Source organism: Heterocephalus glaber, unplaced genomic scaffold (assembly GCF_053883595.1).
Source record: "Heterocephalus glaber isolate CG9 unplaced genomic scaffold, H.glaber_assembly_v1.0 deba00001118, whole genome shotgun sequence".
NCBI classification, from domain to species: Eukaryota; Metazoa; Chordata; class Mammalia; order Rodentia; family Bathyergidae; genus Heterocephalus; species Heterocephalus glaber.
In genome coordinates, this window is record NW_028258196.1 from 2138468 (window position 1) to 2146194 (window position 7727).

General features: G+C 41.2%; 1 protein-coding gene across 1 annotated transcript in view; it reads right to left on the minus strand.

Moving 5' to 3' along the window:
• Nucleotides 1-7727, minus strand: part of Slc35f4 (solute carrier family 35 member F4) — a 275011-nt gene that overhangs the window by 150561 nt on the left and 116723 nt on the right. The window lies entirely within an intron of this gene.

Here is a 7727-nt window from a genome sequence, read left to right on the forward strand (position 1 = left end):
CTCTTCCACCTCATGCCTCTCACCCTCTTCAAACACAATGAACAAACCAGTCAGCACAGAAATATCACTCACCCGCCTTATATTCCATTCAGTTCTGTCCTCCCCCAGATGAAGGCACCTGTAACAAAGCAAGCATCTCTGACGCTTATATGCTTGTTGCAAGGAGTCCATGGCTGAACTGTTCTAGAGAGATTAAAGCAATTGTTCTGAACCCCGGCCTCAATATAGCATGTGGGTCAACCATGCACTCTGCCACAACGGTGGTTACTGATAACACCTGTGCAGGTTGAGCATGTCATTTGAAAATCTGAAATTCAGAATGCTCCAAAATCCAAAACTTTTAACATTAACATGATGTCTCAAGTGGAAAATTCCACTCCTGTTCACATGTATATAAACCTTGTTTCATGCACAAAATTATGGAAAGTGTTGTATAAAACTATCTCAGGCTGAGTGTATAAGGTGTTTATGAAACACATGAATTTGTGTTTAGACTTGAGTCCTAGGCTTAATATATCTCATTATATCATGCAAATATTCCAAAATCTAAATATTTCTGGAAGCCAAAGCCCTTCAGGTCCCAAGCTTTTCCAATAAGGGATATTAAACCTGTATATGCATGTTGTGGATATTATATTTTTATCTATCTATATAAAAATTTAGGGCAGATTGTATTTTTTTGTCAAAAATGATATCTCTCTCCTAATTTATATTCTAGCCTTCATTTTAAAATAAGACAGAAAAAGGATGGAATTATCAGCATGGCCCCAGGAATTTGTCCAAAAAAGCTAACAATTTGCTTCATAAGTTGGCTATGTTTATGATGACATCATTTACTCATTTAATACATATCTATTGAAGGCTTCGTTGCCAGGCCCCATCCCAACCCCAGAGGATGCAGCAGTAAACTAGACAGAAATGCTCTCCACCTCCAAAGAGCTTGCAGTGTGGTGGTAAAGGTGATGGAGATGAAGCTCGTGAAGGTGACGAGTGTCAGAGAGAAGAAATTTAGATGACAGGGGATGTGACTCACCCTGGGTAGTCAAAGAAGCTTCTTGAGGGAAGCACAGTTCAAGCTTAGTCTCAAAGACTGGCATGGGCTAGTAGAGCAGGCAGGAGAAAGAAGGAGCAGCATGCACAAAGACAGGGAGGTGGGTTGGGTCATGTGTCCAAGGAGCTGAGAAAGGCCTAGTTGTGGCTCTGATAGACAGAGCACACAAAGAGGCTGGGTGTAAGAGTGCAGGGCTTTGTAACCAAGTTACAGTGGTGGGTTTCATCTTAAGGCCAACAGGAAGCTATTGAAAGGCACTCAGAAGGGGAAAGTCATGAGGTTTTGAAAAGCTCTCCCTGTCTGCAGAAGAAAGGCTGGATGGAGGAGGGCAAGAGTGGATGTGGGGAGACCATCTGCAACTGGGCACATTCAGTTTAGGCAAAAGGTGATATCATTTGAGCCAAAACCACCTTAGAGAGGATGGAGAGGAACTGGATACAGAAGGTATTGAGGAAAAAATTTATAAGATTGGGAATTGGGGGAATATACAGGAAGAAGGAGAAGGTGAGATTTTGACAATTCCCAGTTAACTAGCTTGGGTAGTTGGACAGAGAGGATGCCACTTCCTGAGATAAGAAAATGCTGGGTAAAGACAGGGTCAGGCCGTGGGAACACTGTCTACTGTGTTAGATGAGGGAAAAATGTAAAGCCACTAAGTAAAGTACAGACTAAGTCACATGAAATTGCCGATGTTACACTACTAATGTACAATATTCATGTAAGATAATGGGAATGAAGCCAGTCTTCTGGGATTAACATATATTTAAAGAACCATTGTCTGATCAAGATACCATAGACTTTCCTGTAGTCAGCAGCAGCAAGAAATCACAGGGAGGGGCCCAGGGATACAGGTGCCTGTGTACACTGAGATGCTTACATCAAGTGTGCAAAGGCACAGCCTCCTCAAACCCAAGTGGAGAGAATTAAGCTGTTTGCAGCACTAGTCCAAAATCAAATAAATCCAGTGTACCCCAGAGCTATTTTAGGACTATTGGAAAACATTTATCCAATTAACTCACAGCCCGCAGTGAAGTTAGAGTTTAAAAACTGGTTTTCAGTTATCTACCACAATGCTAGGAAGAGCAGGCAAGCACTGTACTGTTTATTTCCAATTTTGACCCAGAATTCAGGTCTCTCACTGCGTGGATGACTTAGGAGACAGTGCACAGCCTGCATGTGGAGGTGTGACCCAGATCTCACAACACTCTGGGGTCCTGCTGGACACCGAAAGGTTGCAGCTCTTGCAAAGAGAATTCAAAGACCCCCACAAAGGGCAGTGAGATCCACTCACCAGGGCTTGGCATCCCCACGGCACCTTCTATGCCACCTCCTCAAGCTGTGTCCTCTGCCCCTGAGTCCCAACTTTCTGAGCTTGTTAAACTAGAAGCTAAAGCACCGCTGTTCCATGAAGTGACACCAATGGCCTACACAATGTGAAATCATTTTCACTGTGTACAGCTATACTAAAAGTCACTTCAAATTAAGGGTTTGATTCTCTGCTTCTGCCCCATGTTAGTCCCTTACTAGTGATTAACAGGGAAGGATGCTGCTAGTGAAAGGTAAAATTGCATCATTATGAGAATCAGATCTGAAGTGGTAGCTAATAGCTCAGGTTAATATTAGTCTAGTTTTTCAAGATATTGCCATTAATAGGTTGATTTCTTACAGTGTTTTCCTAGAGAAGACTCATTATCACCAGGTTTGTTTCTGTCTGGCTGTTTACTCCCCTACCCCTAAGGGACATTTACATCCTATACTTAATTACCTGCCACACTTATTTATATTTTTGAAGTAGCTTAGCAAGTTGATGGGAATTTTTAAATGTAGAAAAGGAATATTTTGAATTTACCTGAAATCTGTTTCATTTCTTTCTTTAAAAAAGCCTGATTTATATTTCATAATGAAAAATAAGCTTCTAAATGCCTGCCAAAAGTGAAGGAAGTTATTTATAATCCACTTAATGAGTGACTTAGAAATGTGAAGTCTGTGGCTAGTTGCTTACAGTTGTTTAAGCAGTAATACCCCACAGCAGTAGGGAGGTTTAAAAACTGGAGTTCTTGGTTTGACTTCATATTTCCTACTACTTCCACTTTCTCAAGAATGCCATATATGCACCTTTATATAAGCTATTAAAGCCAGAGACCCCCTACAATCCTGAGTTCCTTCTTTTCCTTCATCAACTCTGCTCAAATTCAATCAAGTCTCCAAATTCTGCTCATTCTCCCCCTTAAATATCTTTCTGAGCACTCCATTCTGGTCCTCCACATGCCTGCAGCTTTGGTTTGAGTTTTATTTATTATCTATGTTCCACACACCTGCCAGGGCTTCCAGCTCATTTTTCTGCTTTGAATTATTTCCCCCATTCTTGTAATCCTATACATCATGGCCAGCATGAACTTTCTAAAATGTAAATCTGATAATTTCCTTTCCCTAACATCCTTCCCTGGCTCATCCTTAACCAAGGAATACATCAAGGTCCTGAGTGTGATGGTCAGACCCTTCACCTCAGGGTTCTTTCCTCTCTCTCCAGCTTTATTCCATCTTCCCCATCCCACACTCCCCTAAGTACCAGCCATTACCACTTCCTTGTACATTTCTGAACATGGACTGTACCAGTTCACACCTTTATACCATCACATATTTTATTCTCTCTACAGAGGACTCTCCTCTGCCAAGTTGATTTTGTTCCCTTTTCTGCCAGCACCAAACTGGGTAGCTACCTCTATTTTTTGCATCTATCACACTATAGAGTAATTCTGCTTCTGTAGCTTTCTTCCTCTCTAGGCCACAAGAAGGGCAGGGAGATTTCCTTGCTCACTGCACCTTTGCCAGTACTAGCAGATTGTCTGAACTATGGTATGTGTCTGGCAAATGGACGGAAGCAACATTAAAGAGAAATTGCTTAAAATATAAGAAATTAAATTATTAAACATTATTTTGGTGTAGTATCAAAAATTTTTTCAGAAACATAAAAGAATTGTAAAATGTTGTCCATTGTTGTTGTTATAGCCCCTCATCTCTTTGGTTTTGTGCTCAAAACCCACAGTCTTCAATTCTCAATCTGCAAGTACTTCTCCAAATCATGACTACACCAAAACATAACACCCGGAGAGGAAAATATTTCACTAATATAACTAACTGAGGGATAATACCAGCTTCTTTATATATAAGACACTACATTGATGGATATAAACCACATAGGAGGAGAGGAGCCAGCGGCGTCCATGTCTGTGGTGGCGAGAGCAACCGTCCCACCCTCCTCACGCCCTCGGCTCCGCTCGCCGCACGCCCTCCGCTCGCACAGACTTCTCTCCAGCCTCGCAGACCCTGGCTGGATGCTGAGCCTCGGGAGGAGACGTGAGCAGCTGGCGCTGGAGTGGGGCAGACCGTAGCGCCCGGGCCAGGAGGAGAGCTAAGCGTGATCAAAGGGTATAGTTGGCATGGAATTGAATTTCATCTGTCTGTGAGAATTGTAAGCAAGGCTTGCTCCTGATTTAGCCAAAGGCAGGGAGGAGACCAGCAGGTTTGAAATTAGGGACACCTCTGCTGTTTTGGGAAGTTGAGACTTTTGACCTAGGATTTGCTGAAGTTGGTGCAGGGAAGGTCAGGTGCTTTAAGAGGAAGCTCTCCGCCTCCATCCCAGGCTCCAAGGGCAGAGAAGCTCAGCCGGTCCCAGCACCCGGAAGGAAGCTCCCTCCCTGCCAACCCAGGCTCCTAGGGCAGAGAAGGTGAGCCAGTCCCAGCACGCAGAAGGAAGTGCCCCACCTTCATCCTGGGTTCCTAGGGCAGAGAAGCTGAGCCAGTCCCAGCACCCAGAAGGAAGCTCCCTTGCTGCCATCCCAGGCTCCTAGGGCAGAGAAGCTCAGCCAGTCCCAGCACCCGGAAGGAAGCTCCCTCCCTGCCATCCCAGGCTCCAGGGCAGAGAAGCTGAGCCAGTCCCAGCACCCAGAAGGAAGCTCCCCCGCTGCCATCCCAGGCTATTAGGGCAGAGAAGCTCAGCCGGTCCCAGAACCAGGAAGGAAGCTCCCCTGCTGCCATCCCAAGCTCCTAGGACAGAGAAGGTGAGCCATGTGGGCGCCAGAAGCAACCCCTCCCGTGGAAATGAGAAGCCACATAAACAAGTCTCAAAAACAGACTTCTGGATCACCTACAGCAACCCCAAAGGGAAACGAGATGGAATAATCTGATACTCAACCACCTGGACTCTCTGAACTGGCAACAAAAGAGGATCTGGGAAAAATGAAATCAGAAATAATTACTCAGATAACAGCAAAGATTTTACTCATGGTGCAAGACATGATTAATAAATCTAGAGAGGACACAGATAAAAAAAAATAGAGGATCTGAGGAACATAATGGAATCCCAACATAGGAAACAAATGGAATCCATAAAACAGATACAAACAGATTTCCAAGAGATTAAAAATTCCATTGAAAGTCAGTGCAGCAGAATGAGCCAATGTGAGGACAGAATTTCAGATATAGAAGATAAGATTTCAATCAGTGACCAGGAAAAGAAAAATTGCTTTAAAATGTAAGGGAACATGAGAAATCAATCCAGCAGCTGCTAGATGATGCAAAGAAGAATAACGTAAGACTGATTGGAGTCAATGAAGAAAGAGGAGAGAGTGCAGATGACATCAAAAAACTGTTCACAGAAGTGATGGCAGAAAACTTCCCAAGGAGGGGAAAAGGACTTGACATACAGAGAAGTGAGGCATACAGGACTCCAGCTAGCCTTCATCAAAAAATATCTACCCATAGGCATATAATAGTTAGGATTCCAGAAATCCAACAGAAGAACAAAATTCTACAAGCAGTGAGAGAAAAGAAACAAATCACATACAAAGGAAAGCCCATCAGAATCACAGCAGACTTCTCAAGGCAAACCCTCAAGGCAAGAAGAGCTTGGAGTGATGTATTTCAAGCCCTAAAGGAAAACAGCCTCCAACCCAGATTGATGTACCCTGCAAAACTATCTTTCAAATTTGATGGAGAAATAAGACACTTTCATGATAAAGAGCACCTCAGGAACTTCATGAATGTCAAACCGCCACTCCAAAAAATTTTAGACAATACCCTAGGAAAAGACAATGAGGATCACAATCCCAGGAAACCCAGCAGAATGAATCCATTGGGCATGACAAATTAAACACAAAGGGGGAGAGTCCAACAAAAACAAAAAGTCATGACAAGGCTTTTAAAACTTTTAACTTCATCTCCCTAATGAGTGTATAATTCAGTCTTATTATTGTACTGATTAGTATTTTTCTGATTCTAGAGTTGCACACCATTCCTTGTCCTATACTGGCTATTTATCATCTTCTTGTGTCTACATTTTAATTGGGTTGTCTATTAATGAGCTCTAAGAATTCTTTATATATTCTGCTCATGGGTTATATGTATTGTAAATATGGTCTATTTAAGGACTACTTTTCATTTTAATGATGTCATTTAAAGTTCCAAATTTTGATGGAATCCCATTATCAATTTTTTTCTTTTATACATCATGTTTTTTGTATCCTAGGTAGTTCTTGCCTACCCTGAATTCATAAATATTTTCCCTTATAATTTCTTCTTAAAGTTTTATACTTTTAGGCTTTTATATTTAGGTTCATAGATCCCTTCAAGTTATTTTCATGTATGGAAAAAAAGGGATGAGGTTAATTTTTTTATATACAGATACCAGGTGTTCTAGTGCCATTTGCTGCAAACACTATCTCTTCCTCGTCTCTTGAATTGAGTTTATATTCTATTAAATGCTAATGTTAAATAATCTTTCAAAACTCAGTGGACTATATATGTGTGGTTCTATTTCTAGATTCTCTGTTTTATTCAAATGATCTGTATGTCTTTCCTTATACCAACACTGCCTTGATTACTATAGTTTTACAAGAAGTCTTAAAATTAGGTACTAAACGTCTTCCAACACTGTTTTTGTTTTTAACTTTTCTAGGTCCTTTGTACTCCTACATATCTTTTAAATTTCAATATCCAGTTCTTCATTTATAGCAAGTATACACAGACCTGAATTTTTATATATACCTTGTGTGTTCTAATCCTGCTAAATTCAAGTACTAGTTCTAGGGGGTCCTAGAGATTTCTTAGTATTTTCTCTGTAGATGATCATTTCATCTACATATAAAGATTTTGCTTCTGCTGTGCCAATCCTATCCTAGTTGTGTCATTTTATTGCCCTTGACTATTTTGGTGGGGACTAGGTTTCAAAGTTTAATGGAGAGATAAAGAGTAAGCATATCTGCCCTTGTTCCCCACCTTAAGGAGAAAGCATTGTATCTTCTCCATTTATATAAGGCGTTTTTGGAGGAAGTATGGAGTCCATGTCTTTGATCTGTTGAGAAGGTTCTGTTCTACTTCTAGTCTCCTGATAGCTTTTACCATGAACAGCTGTAGAATTTAGTCCAATACTTTTTCTCCAACTAGTGACAGGATCATATGGCTTTTTCCTTTCCTCTGTTAAAATGATGACTTTTGGGGGTGGATCTTCTAATGCCAAACCAACACTGCCATCCCTATAACAAAACCACTTTCTACATCCTGTCAGATCTGACTTCTAATAGTTTGTTTTGTTAAACAAATTTCTATCTATGTTCATACTTATTTCTTCTATTACCTTTATCCAATTTTAGAATTAGCACAATGTTGAGTTCCTAAA